Raw genomic sequence first — 12,717 nt, 5'->3', positions numbered from 1 at the left:
ATTTTTGGGCACAAATGGAATAGCGAGTCTAACAGTTCGTCCTACCAGTTCAGGACAGTCTGTCTCGCCACGTAAAACTCCACATGCTGTCACCAGGAGATTGTAATTGCGTCTGACTGCAAGGGAATTAAAACCTAATGATCCTAATAAGTACTTGGTCGGATATAAGAATGGATAGTAAGTATATAGCTTCTTATACAAGAACCTAAGAAATGTTTTTTGCACTTTTTCTACGAGAAGGGCGTATGTGATTTCAGCTGGGTTCCAAACAATACTTGCCGCCTCAAGCTTACTCCTCACAAGAGCCGTGTAGAGCAGTTTGATGGCTCTGGGATCGTTAAAATCGCGCACATTCCTGATGACGAAACCAAGTCGCTTATAACAATTGGCAGCTAATCCTTTTATGTGGTCATGAAAAGTAAGAGAGGCGTCGAAGGTAACACCCAGGTCTTTGACAGTTGTTACACGAGCTATGACTTCTGAACCAAGGACATACTGTGCAATTAAAGGTTTTGGCGAGCGAGTATAGGACATAACGCAACATTTGGAGACGTTGAAATGCAGTTTATTCGCAACACTCCATTGCAAAACCTCATTGATGTCTCTTTGCATCGCTTCACAATCCGCCATTTGTTTAACACCAAGCATGAGTTTTAGGTCATCTGCGTACAAAAGGCACCTAGTATTCTCTTTCAGAACTACCTCGAGATCATTTATCATGATGCCAAATAGCAGAGGGCCAAGAATGGATCCTTGACTAACTCCGGATTGTGTAGAGTAAGTGGATGAAACAAAACAACCATGCTTTACGAATTGTTGCCTGCCGCTCATGTAACTGGCAAACAATTTTAACAATCGCGGCGAAAAACCAATGGCACACAACTTTCCAAGTAAAACATCATTATCAACTTGATCAAAAGCTTTCCTGAAGTCAAGATAGAGGACATCAACCTGTGTTCCTCTATCTAAGTGTTCTGAAATGATGTTGGTAGCCGTCAACAGGTTGGTGTCCACTGATCGTTTCGACCTAAAGCCGTGCTGTGCGTCACAAAGGAATGGTTTTAATTGGGGAGAAATCAATGCCTTCAGTACAGATTCAAACAGCTTCGCTAACGAAGAAAGTATGGCTATGGGCCGGTAGTTCTCTACACTTGAAGTGTCACTAGATTTGGGAATTGGAGTTACTCGAGAGAGCTTCCACCGTTTAGGATACACACCAGTCGCAATTGACAAGTTAAAAATGTACAATATTGGCTGAAGAAAGTGATTTTTACATCCCTTTAGTATATAAGGTGGAAAATTGTCCGGTCCTATGGAGCTTTGAGCTTTAAGTTTAATTAAGGCCGTTTCAACGTCGCGGGGTGTAATAAGATTGATATGCACATAGTTCGCGGATCTGAAGCTATCATTCAGCATCACGGCATTATGATCTAGGGACGGGGTATCGGGCAAGAAAACGCTAGAGAAGAATTTCGCGAACGCATCAGCTGCCTCCTTACCGCTGAATTCCTGATCACCAAACCTAACACAAGGCTCAAAGCCACCTCTGGACTTAAGGCTACCTATATGCCTCCAGAAAGCACGAGGATTATGACACACATTAGCTTCCAGTCCACTGACGTAGTGATCATAAGCTTTGTCTATTCGTTGCTTTATGTCGGCACGAAGTTTTGAAAACTCATCGTATATAGCTACATTATTAGTGCTTTTCCATTTCTTGTGCATTCTAGCTTTGCGGGTTATATCGTAAATAATATCTTTACTAAACCAGACCGGGTAACATCTAGAACGACGTGTAGACCTCTTTTTCCTTAAGAATACTTTATCAAATAAGTCATATATAATACTATAAAAGATGTCAACAGCTTTGTTAACTTCCTGCGCAGCCAGTACATCTTGCCAGGATACTTGGGATACGAGTTCATAAAGTAAGCTGTAGTCACCCTTGGCAAAATTCCAATCCAGGTGAGGATTAATATTGCTTGGATCGACAAAGTTAAAAACAGATCTCTCATGGTTACTGTCAGAACAAACGACTATATCCAGAGGTGGGTGGTAAGCATCACGCTTAGGTACTAGTCCACCGCCTGTTATTTCCCTAATATCGGTTATTTGAACCCGTTCTGTCACAAGCACCACGTCGAGCTTACCTCCATACGCATTTTCAATTTCATTCTTCTCGGTCAGGCCACAAACAGTTAGAAAATAACAATAATAATTTAAAATATTCTGAGACATATACAATGGGTTAAGATTAAGATCTCCTAAGATAATTATAGGTGCACAAACATTAAAGGTTTCAATCACAGATTCGACTTTGTGGAACCATGACATATATACTTCATCCGAAGCTCTTGGATGTATATAAACGACACAGACATGGAAGCAGGTGTCGCCGATATTCAGCGTTGCCCAGAGATCTTCACCACTAGGGGTTTCTAGCTCCTTGCGCCTTGTTGCTTTAATGCCCGGACGGCAGGCAAGGAGAACTCCTCCGCCGCGAGCACCGGTGGCACGGTCACGCCGCAGCAAACTCCAGCCAGCACCAACTATTTCCGGATCATCAACAGAATCCGTTAAAAATGTTTCGGTTACTGCGACGATATCAGTATTACAGGAAAAGAAATTATGCCGAAAGTGATTCAGTTTGGTATTAAGGCCTCTTACATTTTGGTAAATAATATGTGCGGTGGGTTTGGTTACTGAGTGATGGAGTCCCTCGCCCCTAAATTCCTGCTTACTACGTTTTTCGCTCCGAAGGTCGGCGAAATAACCATTCTTTAACTCTTGCATTATGAGGCCACACGTCTGCTGATAAACACTTATCAAAATGTTTCATTGGAACTCCAATCTTGAAAGACTTGTAGTCTCCTTTCGGCTTTAATTCTTCCACCGTACATATCTCATCTGTGCAGAGAACTTTCAGGTAGTCCCGTATTTCATCAGGGCCAGACAGCATGTTCCACAGATGTAAATACTTGCGCTGCTCCACTGCTTTAAGGGATGTTACTTCTGGACCAGCAGTACCGCGCACCGAAAGGTATCTTTTGGATTTCCTACTTTGTTCAATTTTCGTCCAATCTCATTCATGCGCGAGTCCGACTCGCACTTGGCCGCTTTTTTTCTATTTCTCCTTAGGATAAAGTTTTTTACAATATGGATATAAAAGTAAAATATAAAAACAATACAGAACATATAAACACATTGTAAAAAAACCTAACCTAGGGTGCCGCCAGCAGCGAGGCGAGCCCAAGCTACCAGTGGTCAGGGCCACAGAGAGAGGAACCGGCGGACTATCCGCGCCGTGTCCAAGATCACCGCCTTCTGCATCTGACCCTTGATCCAACCACCTAGCGAGTCTCTCAAGGTGCTGGTCGAGACTCTTCGCTATGAAATCGTTTGCTGAAACAACTATCGGGACAAATGATCGTCGAATCAACATCCCACATGGCGGTTATCTCGTGAGCCAAGTCTAGGTACTTACTGGACTTGTCCTTCTCTGCTTTCACGAGATTCACATCATGGGGGATGCTGATGTCGACGAGCACGGCCCGGCGTTGCTATCATTATATTATTATAGATTTTTTCAAGGATATTTATTTATGTCATGTATTTAATATGTGTCTTTGTAACGCGGTCATCTCAACGTGCCCAAATATCACAAGATTCACAAGTACTTTAAGTCAAAAATTCTCGACATATTTCGCTCCATAACGAGTAGCTTCAACAAATCAACAGGAGCCTCACGCGGTGGCCGACCGACTGATATTTACCAACGCTACATTTATCAACCCTTACAATGACAGCTGCTCAAAAATATCTAAAAACGGACTCGTTTCAACGCTTTAAATTATGGCAACTCCCAACACGGTTCAGAGCATTAAAACAAAAAAACAACACTTAGCAACGCCGTCTCCCCTTCAAAACGACAAATCCCAAGCATTTATGTTCGAATGTGTTTGCAAGATAGATAACTAGCACACTAGAGGGAGCATGTACCTAACTAGTAAAAAGTTTAAAACTTTAACTGATAGACTAGAGGCCAGTTGCACCAACCACACTTGACTTCCTGATCAACACCACTCAGCCGTAAACTAATATGAAGTTGTCCATGCAATACTATTTAAAGAACGTTTTAACGGTGACAGATGGTTTGGTACAACCGATCGATAATACTCGTACGCCCTGATAGCAACATCTCTTAAGTTTCTGACCTTCCGACGATCTTATGTCTTCACAATTACCTCCTAAAGCCCACCATACAAAAAATGGCAGTTGACTTTGAAATCAATAGTAAAAGGAGTAAATACCTATGGTATATGTTTTTTTTAACGAACAAAAAATAAATGCAACTCTGTTCCCAATAAAACATTAAAGTAATTAGTAGGTACTACAGGCAGGACCTTAGAATAAGATTTGCTAATTGTTGGTTAAAGAACGGAGTCGAGCGGAGGTAATCTATGTGTGAATGTGTTTACAAAAACCGCCTCGGGGAATAATACGTCGGGTACTTCAGCCCTTATTTACATAAATGTGACGTTCCGTATAGAAAGGGCCTGTCGGCGTCTGGGGGCTTCCCTTTTCGCATAGGCCAATTGCGTGTAGGTCTCTTGTTACATGGTATTTTTTTATCTTTAAGTAGGTATTCAGTAGTTTTGAATCCTTTAAATAGTTTAAACTGTTATTTACTACTAACTATTGTCTTCGGTTACCTCGATAGATGCTCATGAAATAGCTATGGAAATGAATTATATCGCTAATCATTTGAAATTTATAAAATATATCCCGACATTTAGAATCCTGTATAGCGTTCGTGGTCAAAGGGTGACTGAGGAAAAGATATGTATTTACCGATATCAAAATTACAATGTCCCATTTCATGTTTTTTTTTTCATGTTCATTATACGCTACGCGATATAATCCATGTCCATACCGTTATTTCATACTATTTACTAATTTTTAACCACCTACGAGTCCACCATACAAAAAATTGCTCTATGCATGAAATGAATAGTGAAAGAAAATATGGTTGATATTTTTTTGCTTTGAAATCGAACGAAAAGAAAAGCAACTGTGTCCCAATTGAAAATGGTTTAAATTAGATTGAAGTAATTAATACTACGGGGTAGACCGTGGCCCTTAGGAGTTTAAGTATCAACCCTAGTAGAGACATTAGTTGAGAGATAACCCTAACGTGCTATGCATGATGGATATTCCTAATAGTTACTACCAAGTTGTTACCAGTGGTAACTACTGGGATTTTTTTCCTACCTTTTACCACTGGTAACTACTGCGAAAAGGTGGGAATTTTTTGTTACCACCAACATTTTAATAGCTTTCAATACTAATAGAAACAGTATAAATATAGAGTGATTTAATCAATAATTAATAAGGATCTTGTATATTACAACGCGCCCATGCACGTGCACGTGTACACATACGCAGCTGAAGTGCCGCTATATGTAGAAGGTTTTTACAATAAATGTCTTTCTTTCTTTCAGCCAGTGTGCAAAGGCCTTAACATGAACGAGTCCTAAATTAATGCCTAGTTAAGTGTCGTCAATGTCTACATCACTGGCTTGATGCAAGTCTCTTGTCGAAGTCGCTTCTGACGTTCGACAGCGACACCGCAATCGAAAAACCATCTCTCAGGTGTATCGCGGTCGACAGTTAGTCCAGTCACAGATGCAAGAATAGAAGATATACGGTTTTAAATAAGTAATTTAGTTTGTGGGGTTCCAAATATTTAGACACATATTTTTTACTTTACCTATTTTATTATTTAAATTAGTTCTATAGCATTACTATGCGAAGCAGCTATGATGATGATGATGATGATGAAAACACAAATTTATTCAATTTCGGCGATGACGTAACGCGTGGCACCGTTGCGTCGTCTGATTCGACCAGGTTGCCCCGTAACCGCCGAAACATGACACCGTTTGGCCAGAACTCCGCGCTTGCGATAGTATGCACGTGGTGGCCCAACTGCAGTTGGTGCACCCTCAGCTTATAGCTAGTTTTCCAGCGGACGTACTCCACCACGGCGTCGCATTTTTGTTTTATTGCGGTATTTTATTAATATGTATGACAATTGTATGTGGTAAGTATCTCTACTTCAGTGGTATGCAAAGTACGTACTTTGCATACCACTGAAGTAGAGATACTTACCTTAAACGCCATATGAAGAACTTTGACATTGAGTCCCTACAGTGGGAGAAGCAGGCCGCCAACCGCCCTGGGTGAAGATCTTTGATTAGGAAACAAACGGATATTTTTGAATCCCGTCGTCAAACAGAACTGGACGACAAGAGGGATGAGCTGAAAGCCCGACCACCAGCGGTGATCAGCTATAATTATATTGATGGTGTGTTCTCGTGCCCGTTGTGCGCACGGATCTTTGCCAACAAGATCGGCTACGTCAGCCACACGAGAACACATGAACGCCAAAAAAGGCGTTGAAGCAGTCGCCGTGGCCGAAAACGGTCAAAACGAAATTCGCATGCAAGTTCTCGTCCGTCTAATTGCACAACGTTAAAATGTTTGTAGCGGGTGGATATTTTTTTTTTATTCTAGGTCATTGTCTTAGTGACAATAGTGGCATAATTTATTAGAATAAGAAAAAATGTTGTATCACGTTCCACTAACAGTAGATGGCTTACAGAAATAACTTATACGTATCACAAAAATGTTAGTTTGTTAAATAATTTTAAGGGTTATAAGGATATTAAAAGTATTCTAAGAATTATTTAATCCCCTGGAAAACTAACCGTAACCATGCCTGCAGGCAACGAGAGACACTAAAAGGTAAATCATTCTGGTGTGACTGCACATAGCTTCCCAAGCAAAAGTGCGTTAGTGCCAAATCTCTCGCACTGTGTAATCTACCACTCAGGTATCCCATTACTAGGCTGCCTGGAGTCGGGGGCTATCGTGTACCAAATTGAAATCTCGCTGCAGCCTTTATTAGGCCATCGCGACGATCCTGTCGACTTGAGCTGGGGCTTGTCGTTGTCGCGTCAGTGGCGCTAGGGCTGACAATTTCAATTGACGTAGAATTTTCTGAAAAGGCAAAGTACACATCAAGATATTAAGAAATCAGCTGAAGTTGTAATAGTCGACCGGATGGAAATTAATATTGTTAATGACTGAATTTTAAATTTGCACGTGCAATGTTAAAGTTAATATCGGATTGGAGGCAGTGTAGGAACATACTATACTACAATTACTACATTCCTTCCCTATATAGGAATATACTGTATAGTGTATACTCGTATATGTGATGGCACTGATAGTCGTATGCAACTTTCAATGAGAATATCCCAAATACCTACTCTAGTATTAACGATAAATGCCGTCTTTACGATCTAATTGTAAAAACTGTTTCTTGAAACGAAATTTCATAAAAAAAATATTACCCACTTACGTGGCTTAGCGACCCGAAGAGAGTCTTAACCTTCGATACGAGTCGACGCCAGCGCGCCCTGTCTTGTGCCGTACAAGTTGGACGTCTCTCTAAATCTAGTCTCTCCAGCGGTTTTTGGGCCAACCCACAGAAAGGTGGTTTGTCACCATGCCTGCCTACAACAACAGAGAAAGGTCTCCCCCAACCGATTCTCTAAGAGCGCGCGCAGCGTGCGACGCGGCGCGCAGCAGTACGCGAAGCGTGGCCATCGTGAACGCTACTCGCACTGTTAAGTAGTGCTTGAAAAAGGGGACCTAGACTCTCCGAAACATGTCGCGTGAGTGACTAAACACATGTGGGTTAAGCCGTAAAATTAGCTTAATGTTTACATAAGTAAATTTTATTTTATACAAGTGTATTCTGGCAAATAAATATTTCTATTTCATATCTTTAATTGTTTAATTAGGTAAGTATTCAGTTATTAAACAAAAAACCAAGTGCGAGTCGGACTTGCACAGGAAGGGTTCCGTACCATTATGTTATTTTTTTGTTATTTGTGTTATTTTGTGTTTTTGTCTTATTATCTATAAAAACGGTCATCCATCCCTATTGACCCCGCCCGACGTTGCTTAACTTCGGTGATTGGATGAGAACCTCGAGATTGGAAAGAAATATTTATTTTATTCTGTTTTTAGTATTTGTTGTTATAGCGGCTACAGAAATACATAATCTGTAGAAATTTCAACTGACTAACTATCACGGTTCATGAGATACAGCCTGGTGACAGATGGACGGACGGACGGACGGACAGCTGAGTCTCAGTAATAGGGTCCCGTTTGACCCTTTGGGTACGGAACTTTTTTGGGTCCTATCAAATTTTCATCAACGAGACAGCCCTAGCCCCGTGTACCGAAACTCGTTACCCTATGTAGTGCTGTGACGAGTGTAAAGATCCGCGCCGCCTGACACCTGTCCAATTTGCGTCATACACCAAGCATTAGCTGAATATGACATGACGACGTACAAGCAAAATCTGATAGCGCGGCGCGGGGCCCATTACACTCGATGTTTCAATGTTATAGAAATAGGTCAAAGCATAGAGGTAGTAATTTTTACAGGGTATCAGTTAAATATCAATAATAGTCCAAAAATTCTCTTACACATTACATGATTAGTGTCGTCACTCAATATTATGATAATAAATCAATATTATAGGACATTATTACACAAATTGACTAAGTCCCACAGTAAGCTCATTAAGGCTTGTATTGAGGGTACTTAGACAACGATATATATAATATATAAATATTTATAAATACTTAAATACATAGAAAAAATCCATGACTCAGGAACAAATATCCATGTTCATCACACGAATAAATGCCCTTACCAGGATTTGAACCCGGGACCATCGGCTTCATAGGCAGGGTCATTACCCACTATACTAGGCCAGACCGGTCGTCAATCACTCGTCACTATACCTAATGATGTGCAACGGAATAATGATGTGTGTGAAACGGAAAGCAATTATCAGGCCCGACATCGGGGCTGACTTCAGCCCCGATATCGGTAAATGTGGGTGTAATTGGCCCAATACCACGTCATACATCGAATAGTCTCACAATTAATCTTGATTGCGCTTTATTTGATGTAATAATCACACAAAAATAAACTATTTTATACGAAAACGCAACTTTATTTAAAAAGCCCGTAATTTTCATGTGCTTGTTGACATTAACAATCGGCTGAACATTGAATTGTTTTTAAAAATATATTTTCACGTGCGTATAAATAATGGACTTTCAGCTCTGAATAGGGTTTCCATATGTATAAATGAAAAATTCTAAAAAAAGTCCTGAAAATTAATTAATTTATTGTCACACTAAGTGTTTTTAAATATGTTTTTGACTGGCTTAAGATGAACTCCTCAATTCGTCGGGATTTTTATTTGTTATTTTCTTATTATAAAAATCTGTTCCAGTTTTTTTAAGACAACTAAACCGATTTGAATCTTTTTTGTTTGAAATAATATATTAGGTAGGTACTTCAGATTTTGGTCCCCTGGTCCCACCACCAGTCAAGATTTGATCCCTATGAAATTACCGTACCTAAAAACATAGTATATATACTTTGCATTACTTTTCATACAATTTAATTTCTTATTCAGTGAAGATGTTCTCTTGCCACTTGTTGACTAATTTATTTAAGTGGTTACTATCACTTCTCGAATAATACCAGAATTAAAGTTATATAAACATACAAATAAATAATTATTTTCACAATTTTGCTATAGTACATATAAGTGTGACCACAATTGTTACGAAATCAACAAAATTTAAATGTAAAATAATAGGACCTGAATATTAAATAAAATCCGGACAACTATCAAGTCCACTCATCTAAACTCCAGACATGTCCGGTAAAATCCTGACGTCTGGCAATATTAGCTCCGAATGAATTACACGAAATTGCCAAATTGGCGCCCGAATTGCGCTGTGCAAACAAGGGGAACAAATATTTGTTTTTATCCATAAATTAGCGGGACAAATTGATTTCTGGCGCTGAAAAACTAGATTATACTCGAAACTGGACAGTTTTCGTTTAGGAACATTTGTTTTATTGGGTTGTCAGTAACACAACACAATATTACATTAAACCACATATACTTAAACTCCCGACTTGTCTATGGGAGACCATCCCTTCGCGCCTATTTTTTTTAAATAATGAATAGAATCAGGCGTTACTTTGCGGAAATCCATAATAATTAAAACAAAAAATATTAATTAAAGCAAGAAATATTACTTAGCAAAGTAATATCCGCGAGAAAATAACGTGTAAGTCAATCATAATAGAGAAAAACCACTTGATTTAAATATAAGTGTGTTTAATTTTTGTGGATGACAAACAGGCAAAATTATAAAAAGCGTTGCTATAGTAAACAACCAGTAAAACGTATAAGTCTATGACGCATGTAGTTTACATATGTTCTAACAGCACCCCTTAAACTATATGTTCATAGTACACATCAAATACAAATTACTATTATCTACTAAGCACTAAGCATATAAAAATCTCTAACGAAACGCTGGAACCTTTCAATACATAAAGGCTTTGTTAAAGCATCGGCCAGCATGTCGCCAGTACACATATACTTTATTACCAGCACACCATTTTCAACTATCTCGCGAATAAAATGATGTCTAACATCAATATGCTTAGTCCTTGCATGAAACATGTGGTTCTCAGACAATTTAATTGCAGATTGATTGTCATTGTAAACCACCACTTTGACATCTAACTTCAAACATTCCGACATGAATGCCCTAATAAACAATGCCTCTTTGCACGCATCAGATAATGCCATATATTCACTTTCCGTACTGCTAAGGGCAATTGTACGTTGTTTACGACTCTCCCAAGAAACTAAAGAATTGCCTAACTTAAATACATAACCAGTGTAAGATCGACGATCGACTACACAAGCCGCCCAGTCTGCGTCCGCTGACCCTGTCACATTCAACCCACTCTTCTCATACTTGATGCTGTAGTTCATCGTACCCTTCAAGTACCGAAGCACGCGCTTCGCGGCTTTCCAATGAGCTTCCGAGTAGCAATCGTTAAACTGACTTAACATACTTACAGCATGCGCGATGTCAGGACGCGTACAGACCGCGATATACATAAGGCAACCGATCAAGTTTCTGTACTCGTAGTCTCCAGTCTTCTCAGCTTTCTCAAGTTTCAAACCAACTTCCATCGGTGTTTTGGCAGGTTTACAGTCAGTCATCTTAAACCTTTCCAATACTTTGCTGATATAACCAGACTGATCCAGAATAATTTTTCCATCTTTCCGGCTGACGTGTATTCCCAATACACATTTCGCAGGCCCAAAATCCTTCATAACAAACTGTTTCATCATCTCCTCTTTTACCGCCTTTTTCTCAGTTTGATTATTGCTGAATATCAAAATGTCATCAACATAAAGGCCGAGAATGACAATTCCATTGTTATTCGATCTAACATAGACACACGGCTCGGACGCCAGTCTCTTGAACTTCAACTTTTTCACAAGAACGTCGTTTATCTTCTCATTCCATGATCTACTAGCCTGTTTTAACCCATAGACAGCTTTCAGCAAGCGAAATACTTTCCCTTTGCCGCTCTCTACTCCAAAGCCTTCAGGAATTTCCATATAAACCTCTTCTTTCAAGTCACCGTTTAGAAAAGCTGTCTTGACGTCCATATGATCAACTTCCATATCATATTCCGCCGCCAGTGCCAAGAGTAGTCTTATTGTGGAGTATCTCACGACGGGTGAGAAAGTTTCGAAGTAATCTACTCCATACTTTTGTGTGAATCCCTTCGCAACCAACCGAGCCTTGTATTGCAGGAGCTCTCCATTCATGCCTCTCTTTTTCTTAAATATCCACTTGCACTTGACAGGTTTCTTCCCCTTCGGCAAGTCCACAAGTTCCAGACATTTGTTATCTAAGAAAGACTGATACTCATCTTGCATCGCTCTCTTCCACTGCACAGACTCAGGACCGTCGAGTGCCTCGCGCACGGTAGTGGGGGTTTCCGCGCCACAACTCGAGCTGGTGGTGAATACCGAACAAAATGCCTCCTCGAAATCGCTCCGTCCTCTCGATTCCTCCGAATCCCAAGAAGACAACCCAGGAGCGTACTCTTCATCTGAAGTACTGGTTTCATCGTTTTCGGTATCATCAGCGTCCTGGTTCTCACTTGCAGGCTCCGACTCGTCCGCGACGTCAACGCATTCCGCCGTCTGCACTCCTACATTTTCAGATTCATTAGTAATGACCATGTACGGAGTCGGCTCGTTGACCACAGGTTGCTCAACCGGGTCCTTGTAGAATTTGTCCTCTACAAACACAACGTTACGCGAGAATATACATTTCGTAGGATGAGTGGGATCTACGAGCCGATATCCTTTCGTATTCTCGCAGTAACCAACAAAAATGTACGATCTACATTTCGGATCCAGTTTCTTACGATCCTCTACGACAGAGTAAGCAACACAACCAAAAATTCGTAAATGGTTCAGATTTACCTTAGATCCCGACCACTTCTCCTCTGGAGTTGCGCCCAACACGGCCTTGGTTGGCGATCTGTTCTTCACATAAACCGCGGTATTCATTGCTTCTGCCCAGTATTTCTGATCCAAGCCAGCTCCCTGCAACATACACCTCGCAGCCTCAACAATCGTGCGATTCGCCCTTTCGACGACCGAGTTCTGTTCTGGGCAATGAGGAACTGTCAGCTGGTGTCTGATGCCATGCTGCTTCAGAAAT

This window comes from Cydia pomonella, chromosome 7, assembly GCF_033807575.1.
Source record: "Cydia pomonella isolate Wapato2018A chromosome 7, ilCydPomo1, whole genome shotgun sequence".
Classification (NCBI taxonomy): Eukaryota; Metazoa; Arthropoda; class Insecta; order Lepidoptera; family Tortricidae; genus Cydia; species Cydia pomonella.
This window is presented reverse-complemented; position numbering follows the sequence as displayed.